Here is a 14,501-nt window from a genome sequence, read left to right on the forward strand (position 1 = left end):
AAACGAATGGAAATCACACGGATTACATACGGACAGAAAATCAACTCTCGCCCAAGGAACCGACGGCAAGAAATCTGAAACTCACAAGCGGTTTTGATAAGACAACAAGACGAATTCTAACTAAGAATTCTAGGTTCTCCTTAGAGGGCCAAAGGCATGTACGTAATAATAATAATTGTTACGGAGTTATCCGTAGAAGGCAGAGGTGAAAGAAGGTGCGGGCTGGAATGGGTCTAACTACAAGGCCGAAAGATTAATTAAAATTTAAATAAAGGTTATATTTTCAATAGACAACAAGATTTAACAAATTTTCACTAGGTGAAATAACAATGAAAAATCAGGTACAATTATAACTTTAAAAACGAAAGCACAAGTTAAGGGGTCTTCACAAATTCTGGGCTTCGAGCCCCAATTTCACAATCCTTGAGCAACTAGCCCAACTTTAACAAGGCACACATTTTATCCAAAGGGCAGAAAACCCCTTCATTCAAGGAGCCTTTGCTCCAAAACCATATCAGGCCTCCTAGAGGCACTTTCACCATATATGAAAGAGCTTACCGCTTACATCAAAAGAAACGGGGGTATTTCGTACCCAACCTCAATGGAAAAGAACAGATTAATTAAATGGCCCAAAATACCAAGATGAATGGAGGCGTTGCTTGCACTCCTACATGAAACCTTATAAAACCTAAGGGGCACAAGGCCGATGATACAGGGGCTATTCCCAAACTAGGGAGGTGACTCGTATAAGAAAATTTTAACCCATTAAGAGAAGAAAATAGGTTATGAAAACGTAGTCACCTCAACTCAAAATGAAGGGGAGCTCGAGAGGGTAAAGCACTCTCTATCCCCGATTTACAGTTAAAATAATAAGAAATTTTTACATAAGCCGGCACCAAGTTACATTTTAGGAGAGGTAGGTTACAATTGAAAAGGTTTAGGACCTTCCCCGAGGGCTAAACTGCTGAGCTAGCAAGAAATACAGATGTTAAAAGGCCATTACCTTTGTTGAAGAGCTGCTGCCCGAAGGAAGACACGCTACCCGCCCCCTGCTATACTTCCATACACTAAGCTAGATGTTGTTGAAGTGGCTGAGAGACAAGAAAATCAGCAGTTTTTATACCCTCGGGGAAGATTCGAGACCTTTCATGAATAATTAAGACACACCCACAGGCGTTTATTGGCTAACTAAAATTTACACATCAAAAATTGGGGAAGAAAGGCACAATTGGCTGAAAATTAATGACAGAAATTATTGATTGGCTAACTTCAAAACTGGCGGAAAGAAAAGATGTATATTGCCAACCTACAAATGAAAGAACGAAATTTAGTTATAGGAAAACTTATGAGTATAAAATATCTTCAAGAAAAGTTCCATCACTTCGCACCAGGGTGCATGATCATAGTTTTTGGTAGAGACATCTGTGAGAGAATGTCCACACTTCTTGATAATTAGTAAACAAAAACAATTCGAAATTAACACAGTGACATCTTCTGATAAACGGTTGAATTAATTCAGTTTTAAAGTTCAGAGTTTCAGCTGTAGAGGAGTACTTTAAGGCGGAAAATTCAAATGTGCGGCGTATAGGTGTACCAACCGGTACAATAATAATAATAATAATAATAATAATAATAATAATAATAATAATAATAATAATAATAATAATAATGACTGAATTGCTGTTTTTTCTTTCACTTTCGTTGTAGAGACAAACAAGAATAATTGAGCTCCAGTGTCCCTAGTATCGACGCATCCGTCGATCAATTTCTGTTCGCCACGCCAATTACAAAACCATTTTAATCCCTCAGCGCAGTTATCGTAAATTATAAAGCAAAAGTCTACATAAAATAAATAGTCACCTCTAACACACATCGTTCTTCTTTCTGTGGTGTGAGAAAATGCACAGTCACGGTTTGAGTCCGCCTCTGCCCTCTGCTACAACAAGCTCCGGTGCTGAGATCATAGGCCCGCCTACCTTGGCTTGATTTACAGCCCCCCGCACTCGACGATAATAAAATTATTAAGCCTTGGCCTCCCCGCCACATATAATAGAGTACCTCCAACACTACCCACGAACCGATCAGCACGCATCACTGGAAATATGAGCACGAACAGAAAAACGTATAGCCTCGTAGACAACCGGGTAAATTAAATTTAGATCCTCGACCAGAATTCATTCCAAGAGACAGTCCCATAAATATCATATAGAAAGAAGTACAACCTTTATAATGCGTTTGAAGTAATTACTGTATTGGCGCTCATAAAAACGGATTCAATAATCTTTTCAACAAGCATCCATAAACCAACACAGCCTCATAATGTAATTACAACGCGCTCATCGTAAAAATCAACACTATCTTTTAAACAACTTGTATGACAAACGATGGCTTTTATTATAATATACGACAATACACGAACGAAGTGCTAACAAACAGATGTGTGTAGGATGTAATGAAGTCGATAATGTGTCCGCCCTGGTGTCAAAAACCAGGTGATAATAGGTTACCTCAGAATGTTGCGTACGTGTGTGTTTATTCTTCACTCGGAAGACTGGCTGGATCTCCAGGTAGGACCAAACACACTGTAGATATAGACAATACTGGACACTTCCGTACTAAACTGAGAGACATGTTGACAGTGGCACACCTGGCGGCCCGACCTTAAACATCAGGCGGCAAGATTGAAAGTACAAAAGTTGCGTGTTAAAAATGATAGAAATAATTAAATTAAATAATGATCTTTTGCTTTGTTCTAATACGAAAGTTGAATGTTTACACTGATAGAAATAATAAAACTCAATATTGATTTAGTTTTTTCCTAATCCTTGGCTGAATGTGCAGCGTTGAGGCCTTCGGTTCAGAAGGTCCCGGATTCGATTCCAGGCCGGGTTGGGGATTTTAAACGCGTCTAATTAATTCTTCTCGCTCAGTGACTGAGTGATCCAACACGATTTTCTTCATATTCAGACAACTTATTACTAGAGCCCGGATTTTTATGCATTAATAGGTTAGAATGCAATGTTTCTGAAGCGAGCAGCAAGTATAGTCTACCTTCACAACGATTGTGCTATGGGGTGTGCATAAATGTTAGGGGTACGGCCCATCAGAACTCCTATAATTTATGTTACTCTTGCTACATTATGGATGAGCGGGTGGCCGACACTTCCTCTTCACCAAATTTAGTTTGCAATCTAACCTGTTACGGCATGAAAATCCGGGCTTTGCTTATTACATTTCCAACCAACACAGAAGCATGAAATGGTGATTACTAGACCTCGGATTTTTAGGTGCTTAAATGTTTTTTTAGCTGCCTAAAATAGACTCAAATAGGTTCTAAAATATGTCTAGGCAGCTTCAGTTTTACGTATTTTAATTATTATTGAAAAATGCGCACATGCCGTGCAGAATACCATTACATTACATTTACATTACATACACATTAATTTTCTTTGCTATAAGCTACGATGGATTTATGTCTATTCCTGCATTTTACAATATGGTATCTATCACAGAATTCTAAGCACAACTCACACATACATTCGTCATTTGGTTCGTGAAATAATTTGTTGCAGCACACCTTGTGGTGGAAACCATGGATCGCCAATCTCGTCGTCACGTGTCGCATATCATGATTAGCTTCCATCCAGGTCCTGTCTTGCATAGCAGATGTTGCATAGAAGTCCTCTGGTATGTTGTTTTTCTTCACATGCAGATCTTGTTTAAGCTGTTTGAAGCTGGTACTAGCTTGAAGTATTAGCTCGCATCTCAGATCCTTTATTAAGAAGGTCTCCCTGGTAAGCTCATACACTATCCTCGATCTTGCATTTTGCGGTACTCCTAAAATTCTCTTCAGGTATATAGCCTTTACTCGCTCCAATTCTTCCAGCTGTTTGTACGTGAGGTATTCTGCCACTATTCTAGGCCATACGTCAGAACAGGTAGTACCTTTAACCTAAACAAGTCCATAGCTGTGCTGATCGATAGTTGTGTGATGTTCTTGATTTCATTCATAGCCCTAGTGGCCGCCACTGCTCTAGATCTTATATGTAAACTGAAACTCTTTCCCGTTGTTTGAATTGTGATACCTAGATATTTAAAATTGTTAGCCCTCTTGAGTAGTTTGCCATTGCATTTGATGTTCTCTGCTTCAGTGAGTCTTCCTCCTTTCCTGAATACTACCAATTCCGTCTTCTCTTCATTTATCTGGATGTCGTTTCTCTCTGCCCATTCACATAGTGTGTTTAGCGATACTTGCAGTTTATCTATATCTGTCGCTGCGATGGCCATGTCATCAGCGTATACGTATGTGCTTGTTCCTGCCATTCCTTTGGTGAAATCGTTCGTGAGAACATTAAACAGGATAGGGCTGAGTGGATCGCCTTGGAGGACACCGTTCGTCTGCGACAGCCAGTCAGATATGCCTATTCCATCATCTATCTGTATGTAGTTTTCTGCCAGTATATTCGATATCAGGGTCGTTGTGCTCGTTCTTCCAATTAGTTCCTCCAGTTTATCTATTAATGCCTTTCTGTTGACCGTATCGAAGGCTTTTGAGTAATCAACAAAAACCACATATAGTTTTCCTTTTGGTCTTTCTATCGTCTGTTTTATTTGTTCCAACAGGTTTTCTACTGCCAGAGTCGTGGACCTTCCCTTTCTAAAACCAAACTGTTCCTCTGGTAGAAGGGGTTCTAGCTTCTCTGCCAGCCTTTTGGCGAGAATTCCTGTTAGGAGTTTCAGTAATGTAGATTCCAACGCTATTCCTCTATACGCGTTTGGGTTCTCTGTGTCTCCTTTTCCCTTGTATAATAGCTTGATTGTTGACTTTCTCCATTCGTCTGGTATATTTCCTAATTCTAAACATTTATTTAGAAGGGAGGTCCATATCGGTAAGTATTCTTGTGCTGTCTGCTTTAAGTGTTCACTTCTTATTCCATCTACTCCTGGTACTCGGTTATTCCTCATTTTCTGTATCGCTTTCGCAATTTCATCCGTGGTGAAGATCTCATCAGCTTGTGGAGTCATAGGTGTCTTAATAATGGGTCTTGTTTCTTTTGAGCAAATTACTATTCTTATATGATCTATCCATGTTTCCATAGGTATGTTGGGCTGTATTTTCTGCCCTTTTGGCCTCAGATCTCTGCCTCCTCTACCATTTTCTTATGTTCTTTTTCCAGGTGTTGCTTTTTCTTCTTTTTTATTAGGTCCTTGTATTTCTTTCGTTCTCGTTGGTATTCTTCGGTGGTTGCGCTTGCCATTTGTCCTCTAGTTTTATGTAGTGTTTTCAGTGTCAATTTTCTTTGTTCATAACATTCTCTGTCGAACCATGGCCTCGCCTTCCTATTTGAATCTTGTGTGGTGGCCCCACTTATTATAGTTGATTTCAGCCATGTAGCGGCCTCATCAATATTTCCTGCTCTTATTGCTCTTTCAACCTTATCTTTTTCTTTCATTTTCCCTTTAATTTTTTCCATGTCCAGGGTCTTGCCAAATGTTATATTTCGTCTTTCTTCTAATTTGCTACTTCTACCGTTTTTATATATTTAATTGTACTGGAATGTGTTTACGGATGACTGCTGCTTCTTTTTACACTGTGGTAGCAAGGTGTTTTGATCTAAAGCCCTTTGTAATTATTAGGTCTATTGTGCTAGCTCCGTTATGCCCTATGTATGTCCAGTCCTCCTGTCTGTTGTGTATTGTAAAGCCTTCATTTTAATAAGCATCACGTGAAATACCATGTTTATTTTGCAAAATTAATAACAAACTCGTTAGGGGGGAACATACTGTAAAACAAGTTTCATTCGCCTTCTTGCTGCAAACGTCACAGAATATAATTTTACCATCCGATGTGAAATGGGGAAACTCCTGTAACCACTTTTTAAATAAAGACGACTTGGAACCTGACACTTTCAGCATAATTCATAGTGTACTGTGCACTACTGTACTCAGTATCAAGGTCGTCCCTCTAGGTGCGCTGACAATCAATGTCTTGCGATATCTCGCAAAGTGGCACGTATTCTCTACAGTGTATTTGGTAGGACAGAGCGAGTTGGCCCGTAGGGTTGCCAGGTTTTTGGAATGCTAATAAGTAGAGGCATGACTTTTTCATATTTACGATAAATGCGATAAAAAATATTTTGAAGCGATTTTGAGATATCTTAACGAATCATATGGTTATGCTTAAGAAATTCGTGATTTCGTTTTCGCGAATTACAGCGAATTAAAGCGATAAGTGCGAAACTGCAGCGAAATTCATGGAAGATAATGAGTTTGAAATTGTACTCCTGTGTGAAGAGAAATGGAAGGAAGAATAAGGATTTCTGAGTTCGACAGAAATACATGTTTTTTAATATTCTAGGAAATCATTTAATGGTACGGCTATGTTATGTAATCTTGATTAGAGCTATATTATAGTACTAGTAAAGAATACATAAGGAATAATTGATTATTATCAATATTGTATTTCACATAACATATTCCCAAATCACAAAAATGGGACTTTATATGAACAATTTTAGAAAATGATTACAGCGAAATTCTAGCGATGAGTCAAGACCTATTTCACAAAATAACGCGAAAAATTGTTTATTTTTGGTGAAATCGTACATAAATTAATGCGAAAATATCATTCTTCTACCAATAAGAAACAGGTCATGTCGACAAGACATAACGACATTTACTCTAGGGAACAATGGTATATCATTTACTGTAATTACATTTTAGGAATAAACTTTATTACAGTATTTTTCTGTTTCATTTTCTACATAAAAAACCCGTATTATTATTATTATTATTATTATTATTATTATTATTATTATTATTATTATTATTATTATTATTATTTACTTTTATCCTTTTTCAATAATGATGAGTCTCGCATCACCGCACGTCATAACGGAACTACGAGTATTACGAACTCTCGATGAACGAATAATTATTCGTCGACTTTCACCACCGTCGATCCTCCGATTTAAGTGTCCGTGATTTTTTATTTGTGGGGAATTTAGAAAAAAAAAGAGAGTGTACAAGAACAATTCACGAACTCTTGAAGCCATGGAGAACGAAATGAGACCACCGATAGGTGAAATCTCACAGGCGGAGACACAGCGTGCGTTTCGGATTCTTTTTCACGTCGATGCAAAGTTTGTGTCGAGAAGGATGGACATCATTTTCGGCAGCTGCTTTTATGAAAGGTATAATCTACATTGTTAACGTAAATGTTTGAGTGGACATCGCAGACTTATATGTAATAATACACTTTTGTTAACTGAGGAAAAGGAAACTACTACTCTCTCCATTACCATAACGTATACCCTCGTAGAAGCTCGGTTTTTACGTAACAGCTAATTAGGGGCAGGTAGTGGCCATGGTCTTAAAGTAAAGCCCCAGCATTTTGCTGGTGTGAAGATGGGAAACAACGGAAAACCATCTTCAGGGCTATGTACGGCGGGATTCAAACTCACAATCTTCTCAATGAAATATCACAGCTTCGGGTTAGGCTCATTCGGTTCGGAAGAGAATCTTATTCAAGAAGAATGACTTTCAGATATGTCAAACAATCGCTCAGATCTCATGGCAAAAACATACGAAACAACTATTACAGTTTATTATTATTATTTTAGGTTCCAATAACTACTTTTGATGGTTTTCGGAGACGCCGAGGTGCCGGAATATTGTCCCGAAGGAATTATCTTACGTGCCAGTCAATCTACTGTCAAGAGGCTGGCTTATTTGAGCACCTTCAAATACAACCGGACTTACCCAGGATCGAACCTGCTAAGTTTGGGTCAGAAGGCCAGTGCCTCAACCGTCTGAGCCACTCATTGTCTGTTCCGCTATTACAGTATTGTGTGTGATTCTGCTAAATAGCTCAGAGCGCAGAAGATGGACGTAACCTTGAACGTTTGATTCATGGCAGCACTCGACCATTATTCTGTTCATAACACGCTGACAACCAGACCGCATTAATCTCAACACACCAGCAATTCATTCGCAAAATAGAACTCGTCTGACCTTGCGTTAATGTCACCGTAGTTCAACACTCAAATAAATACGATGGAATTTATTTCCATTAATGAGAATTTATTGCAAATATAACATTGTATTAATGACTTACTCACTAATAAACAATAATAATCAACCAATTCTCCAATAAATCTGCATAAATATTGGTTGAAACAAATTTAAATCCAGTAATGTGCAGGAGTTGTTTATAAATTCGGGAGAGATCCTTGACCTGTTGGTAGGTTATATCATTAAGCTAACTGTCCCTTGGTAACCGGAAGAATACACTAAATTTGTGGAATTACTACCGTATGCTTGCTTCAGTAACATAATCTCCGAGATTGCCCTTTAATTTTTATTTGAATAGCACGTGACAGGAGGCAATAAATTCTGTCAGATGTCAGCTAACTGAACAACGAACTCTGATACACTGCATTAATAACAGCCCAACCTATTAAATGTATTAGAGCCATCTCAGTAGAGCAGTTAGTTAACCATTGTCCCTCTGTTCCCACGAGAGCAGGTTCTAGTAATGTTATTGACTTTACGTCCCACGAACTACTTTTACGGTTTTCGGAGACGCCGAGGTGCCGGAATTTGTTCCCTCAGGAATCCTTTTACGTGCCGGTAAATCCAGCAACACAAGACTGACATATCTGAGCACCATCCGAGCCCCTCAGTCCTGCACTTGAAAGATACTTCAGTTCCTTGGGGGGTGGGGGTGGGGGGTCAAGGCCCCCATCCGGAAAATTCTCCTCCTAGATATTAAGTTCCCTTAAAAAGTGGAGTTTGGTATTCTTCGGAGTCTGTGAAGAAGTTAAATTTGGAGAAGGTGGTTGATGGTTTTACATCAAAAAATGGGATTAGAAAGCGGGCAATCCTTCAGAGAACTACTGTACATTTCCCAATGGAGACTGTTCAGGCGCTACATCTGGTGGTAGTGTCCGACTCGTTGGCTGAACGGTCAGCATACTGGTCTTCGGTTCAGAGGGTCCCGGGTTCGATTCCCGGCCGGGTCAGGGATTTTAACCTTAATTGGTTAATGCCAATGGCGCGGGGGATGGGTGTATGTGTTGTCTTCATAAACATTTCATCCTCATCACGACGCGCAGGCCGCCTACTACGGGAGTCAAATAGAAAGACCTGCACCTGGCGAGCCGAACCCGTCCTGGGATATCCCGGCACTAAAAGCCATATGACATTTCATCTCGTGGTAGAGCTTTTCACATTTCGTAACATGAAATGCACAAAATACAATAATCTGACATTTATTAAGAAAATGTGTTTATTGAGCACGTTGTAATATTTTTAAAATTGTAATTATTTTCGATAGCTTCGTAGATAAAACATTCCTTCAAAATAATTATTTATGAATCAAGTTATATTTTTCTGTTTACTTGTGAATATGATTGAAAACTCCGAACGACAGACTCGTTCAAAAAAGTACAGTATTTTTCCCGTTTTGTTTTGTCAATACTGTTATTATTTAGGAATGTTCACATTAATAGTTGTTCCTCATTTCACATGCCTGTGTTCAAGTTAATCATGCCCCTCGCAATAATTACCCGATGACGGCGCGCCTGGCCACAGAAAAAACCTCAGTTGCTACGAAGACGTATCGTATTGTTGCACGACAACAGGCCGAAGACAGGAAACAGCATCTGTTCTTTGCGCAGGGTTTCCGTTCCGTATTAATGGAATTCACAAGTAAACAACAAACCGCCTACCGTCAGTTCACAAGTTGTGCAGAACATGTTAGGTTTAGCCATCTCAGCCTAGCTTAGCTCTTATAGAGATCACCAGTCGGTGTTGCAAAACACGACTTCAGTCTACACCAGTTGGAACATGCAGAGGGATCCAAAAAAAAAAAAAAAATGTAGACACTTTTAATGGCAATATCAATGGAACAAAATGACATACCGTTACAATTCTTGCACGGGAGGAAGGTTATTTTATGTGTTCAAAGTGACCACCATTAGCAGCCAAACAATGTCGATGGCGCTGAACTGCTGAACGAACTATGGCTGTCAGTGTTGCCGGCGTGATAGCCGCACAGGACGCCTCAGTGGTTTCTCATAGCTCGTGCAGCGTAGCTGGCTTCTGTCGAAAACTTCATTTTTCGTAAGTAGAAGTTAAAAGGTGTAAGGTCTGGAGACCGTGGTGGCTACTCAACAGTTCCTCTCCCACCTAACCATCGTCCAGGTAGGTTTTCACCCAACCAGGCTCTGACATCTCTGTGGTAGTGAGACGGACCGCCATATTGTTGTAGGTAAAATCGTTCATTTCCGAACACTCGGATAGCAGGTAAAATCGATGTTTGCAGCATAAGAAGATACAGTTTACCAGTTACAGTACCTTCAAAGGAGAATGGGCCAATTAAACCGCGCGATGCCAAACCACACCACTCATTAACAGCGGGTAGATTAACATGTTTGTCCACGTGGACGTGAAGATTTTCAGGAGCTCAGTACACGCAGTTGTGGCGGTTTACAGTACCGTTCAGTTTGAATTGCGCCTCGTCAAACCAGATAGCCATCCCTGCAAACCGTTCATCCTCACGAAGCATGCCTTCCAACCACTAGCAGGACTCCATCCTTCGATCCGGGTCGTCCTCGTTCATAGCGTCAGCGATCTTGGAATGTACACTTTCAACTTTGCAGCCTTCAGAATTCGATCGGCTTATCCCGCTTTCACGTTCACCCTGATTTACAGATTGAGGCGAGCTAGTAAAATGTTGCAATACAACAGCGCTGGAAGCTGGACTTCTTGATGTTTTTGGTCGGCCAGACCTTTCCTTACGCACATCCTGAACAGTACCGTCGTTTTCAAATTTATCCCGAATACGTCAAATTGTTGTACGCGTTGGTAGCTGAGTTCCGTACACATTACACCATTGCAGTTGTACCTCCATTATGTTTTCGTACTTCCAGTATACCACTTCAATACGGTCCTCCGTTGCTCAAGCGACAATCCTACTTCATACATTGCTGCACTGCCATCTGCTGGAAAACACGCGCCAAGATTGTCGCGCCATTAACGTGACCTTCATCTTCTGTTGAGAAAACAATGGACTACGCTACCATGCAAGAATTGCAACGATATGTCATTTTGTTCCAAAGATATTAACTATGAAAGAGCGTCTACATTTTTCTGGACCCCTCTGTAGATATGTGGTTTACCTCTCGGCTACATTTGTCTGAGCCATGTAAGAAAATGAGAACAGACTACTACCTGCTCCAGTGACAGCCACCAAGCAGTGAGTTACAGCTAGCCCATCAGTACATGGTCGCTGCGCAAGGAAACACCGCTATGTGATAAATAATAACATTTCAGCTTAGAAATCTGACCAGATAGATTCTGCATCTAAGGTTCAGTATTACACGAATTTTCGTTCTTCTTGTTCTTCTTCTTTCAAATAACCCATTTGGAGGGTACGATGAATCAACTTTGGTTACTTTTCATTGTGTTCGATTTCCTTTGCTTCCAAATTTCCTTCATCCTTCGAGAGTGTCGTTCTTTCCCTTCTTGAGTCCACTTTCTTCTAGTTGCTGGTTCCTCCCGCTCCTGAAACGCTGACTTTTGAACTCCTTCTTTAAAAAGTGTTCTGTTTTTGACTGTATCTGTTTTAATTCCAGCATTTTAATGTCTTTCTCAACTTCAATGAACCATGTGGGTTTAGATTTGTAACTATTCAGAAGATCCGCTTGGTTATTCTTTTGCCATCCATTCTGTAAACGTGTCCAAAATATAGTAGTCTTCTTTTCCTCATTACGTCAGTTAGTTTTTCAATTTTCAAATATACTGTAGCTCTCTGTTTGGTCTGAACCTGTATTCTGAATTATTATTTCGTTTAGCTCCCAGTATTTCTCTCAAAATTCTTCTTTCAAACTTCTCTAGTTTTTCGAGATCTCCTGTTCTTGTTAGTTCAAGTGTTTCTGCCGTATATAAATTTTCAGGTCTGACTACTGTTTGGTAGTGTCTCAATTTTGTGTTCCAGGATAAGGATTCTTTGTTAGTATATACATTTTTGGTCTTGTGAAACATCCATTCCATTTTGTGCACTCTAGTTTCTATAGCTGTTTTTTTTTCTTTTGTGTAATTCGTTATCCACTCTCTTAAGTAGTTAAAGCAATTTGTTTTACTGATTGTGTTGTCATGAAATGTCATATTTCGCGGGGCTTCACTGATGTTTCTCATGAACTTTGTTTTTTTCAAATGATATTTGTAGTCCTATTTTAGCTCCTTGTTTTTGTAATTCTCTGATTTGTTCTTGAGCATTATCCAGTCAGTCAGTAATTAACGCCATGTCATCTTCAAAAGCTAGACAATCTACAGTGATTTTATTTGGATTTTCGTGGTTATATATGTGCTGCGGGTCAGTATTTATCCCCAGAACACCAACACATAACGGTATTTCAAGGCGCAACGACTAAATACTCTTTCCACAGACACTTACGTAATACATTATCATGCCTTTGCAACATCAGACACGTACAATTCTTCACTTTCAACCAACAAAACAAAATAAGAAACCCGAAGCCTGTACAACTCCTCAAAGTTTTTCTTACAATACATTTATGCCTTAATACCTTGTATGATATATGGTACGACAAGTGCTCTTAATAAACTGATTATCTGGAGAGTAGGAAAATATTACTCTGTTTTCAGGAGACGATCTGGAGACTTCTTTCTGGGTAGTCAAGTAACTTTAGTTGCAATAGTTAGAGCAGGGAGCAATCCATAAAGATAAGCGCCAAAAGTATTTGAAAAAATAAAAAAATAAATGGCTTCGTGCTATGAATCAATGCACGTTTTATACAGAATATCATTCTATGATAGCTTTATAGACAGCATATTATTCTATTTAAGAACAAAACAAATCTATTTCTGTGTTTTGTATCACAAAAGTTCATCGTCATTCCAATCAAAGGTTAGAAATATACAAGAATGAAATATTAGCCAGCTTACGTCATTTCTTATGACAGACCATTGATTTGGGTCGGCCGATATACCTCCTGCAAGGGGTGATCGTATTCGAGAGTCCTTACATAATGTGGACCAATTAGAATATTAACCAAAGGAAATCTGCTGAGAGAAATGGAAGTGAGGAGTCTGGCAGGAGGAAGTACAGTCGTAGAAATGAATAATGAATTAATGTTATTCGTTTTACTAAATAAATGTACTCTTTCTGGGTCACCGAGATGCCCGAATTTTGTCCCACAGGATTTTTTTTTACATTCCATTAAATCTACCAACATGGGGCTAACATATTTGAGCACCTTGAAACGCCACCGGACTGAGCCAGAATCGAACCTGCCAATTTGGAATCAGAAAGCCAGCGCCTGAACTGTTTGAGCCGCTCATCCCGGCTGGTAGAAATGGTAGACTCAGCTAAAGGCCTCATGGTCACCAAGTTAGGAACTATGGGGTGGACAACGAGTGAGGAATATATTTTCTACACAATATATCAAATGTAACCTAAATAGAATTTAAGGCTTACAAAAATGGTTCTGTTACTTAAACTGGTTTATTTGCCCATTACTCCGTGGCTCAGGCGGCAGCACGCCTGCCTCTAACCGCTGGGTTCCATGGTTCAAATCCCGGTCACTCCATGCGAGATTTGTGCTGGACAAAGTGAGGTGCCTGGCAGAAGAAATTACAGTAGAAGAAATGAATAATTAATTAATATTATTCGTTTTAGTAAATAATTATACTGTTTTCGGATTCGTCGAGATGCCGGAATTTTGTTCCGCAGGATTTTTTCTTTTACATGCCAGAAATTTTCCTGGTACTACGGTTTTCTCATTCCAGCAACACTCTCCAGTATCACTTCATTTCATCTATCAGTCAATAATCACTGCACCAGAGAAGTGCGAGAGGCTTCGGCAGCCGACACAGTTCCTATCCTCACCGTTAGATGTCGCTTTATTCATTCTATTCCTGACCCGGTCGAACGACTGGAAACAGGTTGAGGATTTTCATTGTGTCCACTAAAAAAGTAATTGAAATTCGAAAAAAAATGGCGTATGGCTTATAGTGCCGGGAGTGCCCGAGGACAAGTTTGATTTGACTCCCGTAGGCGACCTGCGCGTCGTGATGAGGATGAAATAATGATGAAGACGACACATACACCCAGCCCACGTGCCAGTGAAATTAAACAATTAAGGTTAAAATTCCCGACCCTGCCGGGAATCGAACCCGGGACCCCTGTGGCCAAAGACAAGCACGCTAACCATTTAGCCATGAAGCCGGATAATTCGAGAAAAGGATGTCCAGTTGATTATGAGCCGATTTCTGATAACGTTCCCTGCTTGGCGGAACAACAGTGACTAAATACAGGTGAGCGTGTAAAACTTGGCCCGACTCGTTGGCTGAATGGTCAGCGTACTGCCCTTCGGTTCAGAGGGTCCTGGGTCGGGGATTTTAATCGCTTCTGATCAATTCTTCTGGCTCGGGGACTGGGTAGTTGTGTTTGTCCCAACACTCTCCCCTTCATA

Source organism: Anabrus simplex, chromosome 4 (genome assembly GCF_040414725.1).
Source record: "Anabrus simplex isolate iqAnaSimp1 chromosome 4, ASM4041472v1, whole genome shotgun sequence".
NCBI classification, from domain to species: Eukaryota; Metazoa; Arthropoda; class Insecta; order Orthoptera; family Tettigoniidae; genus Anabrus; species Anabrus simplex.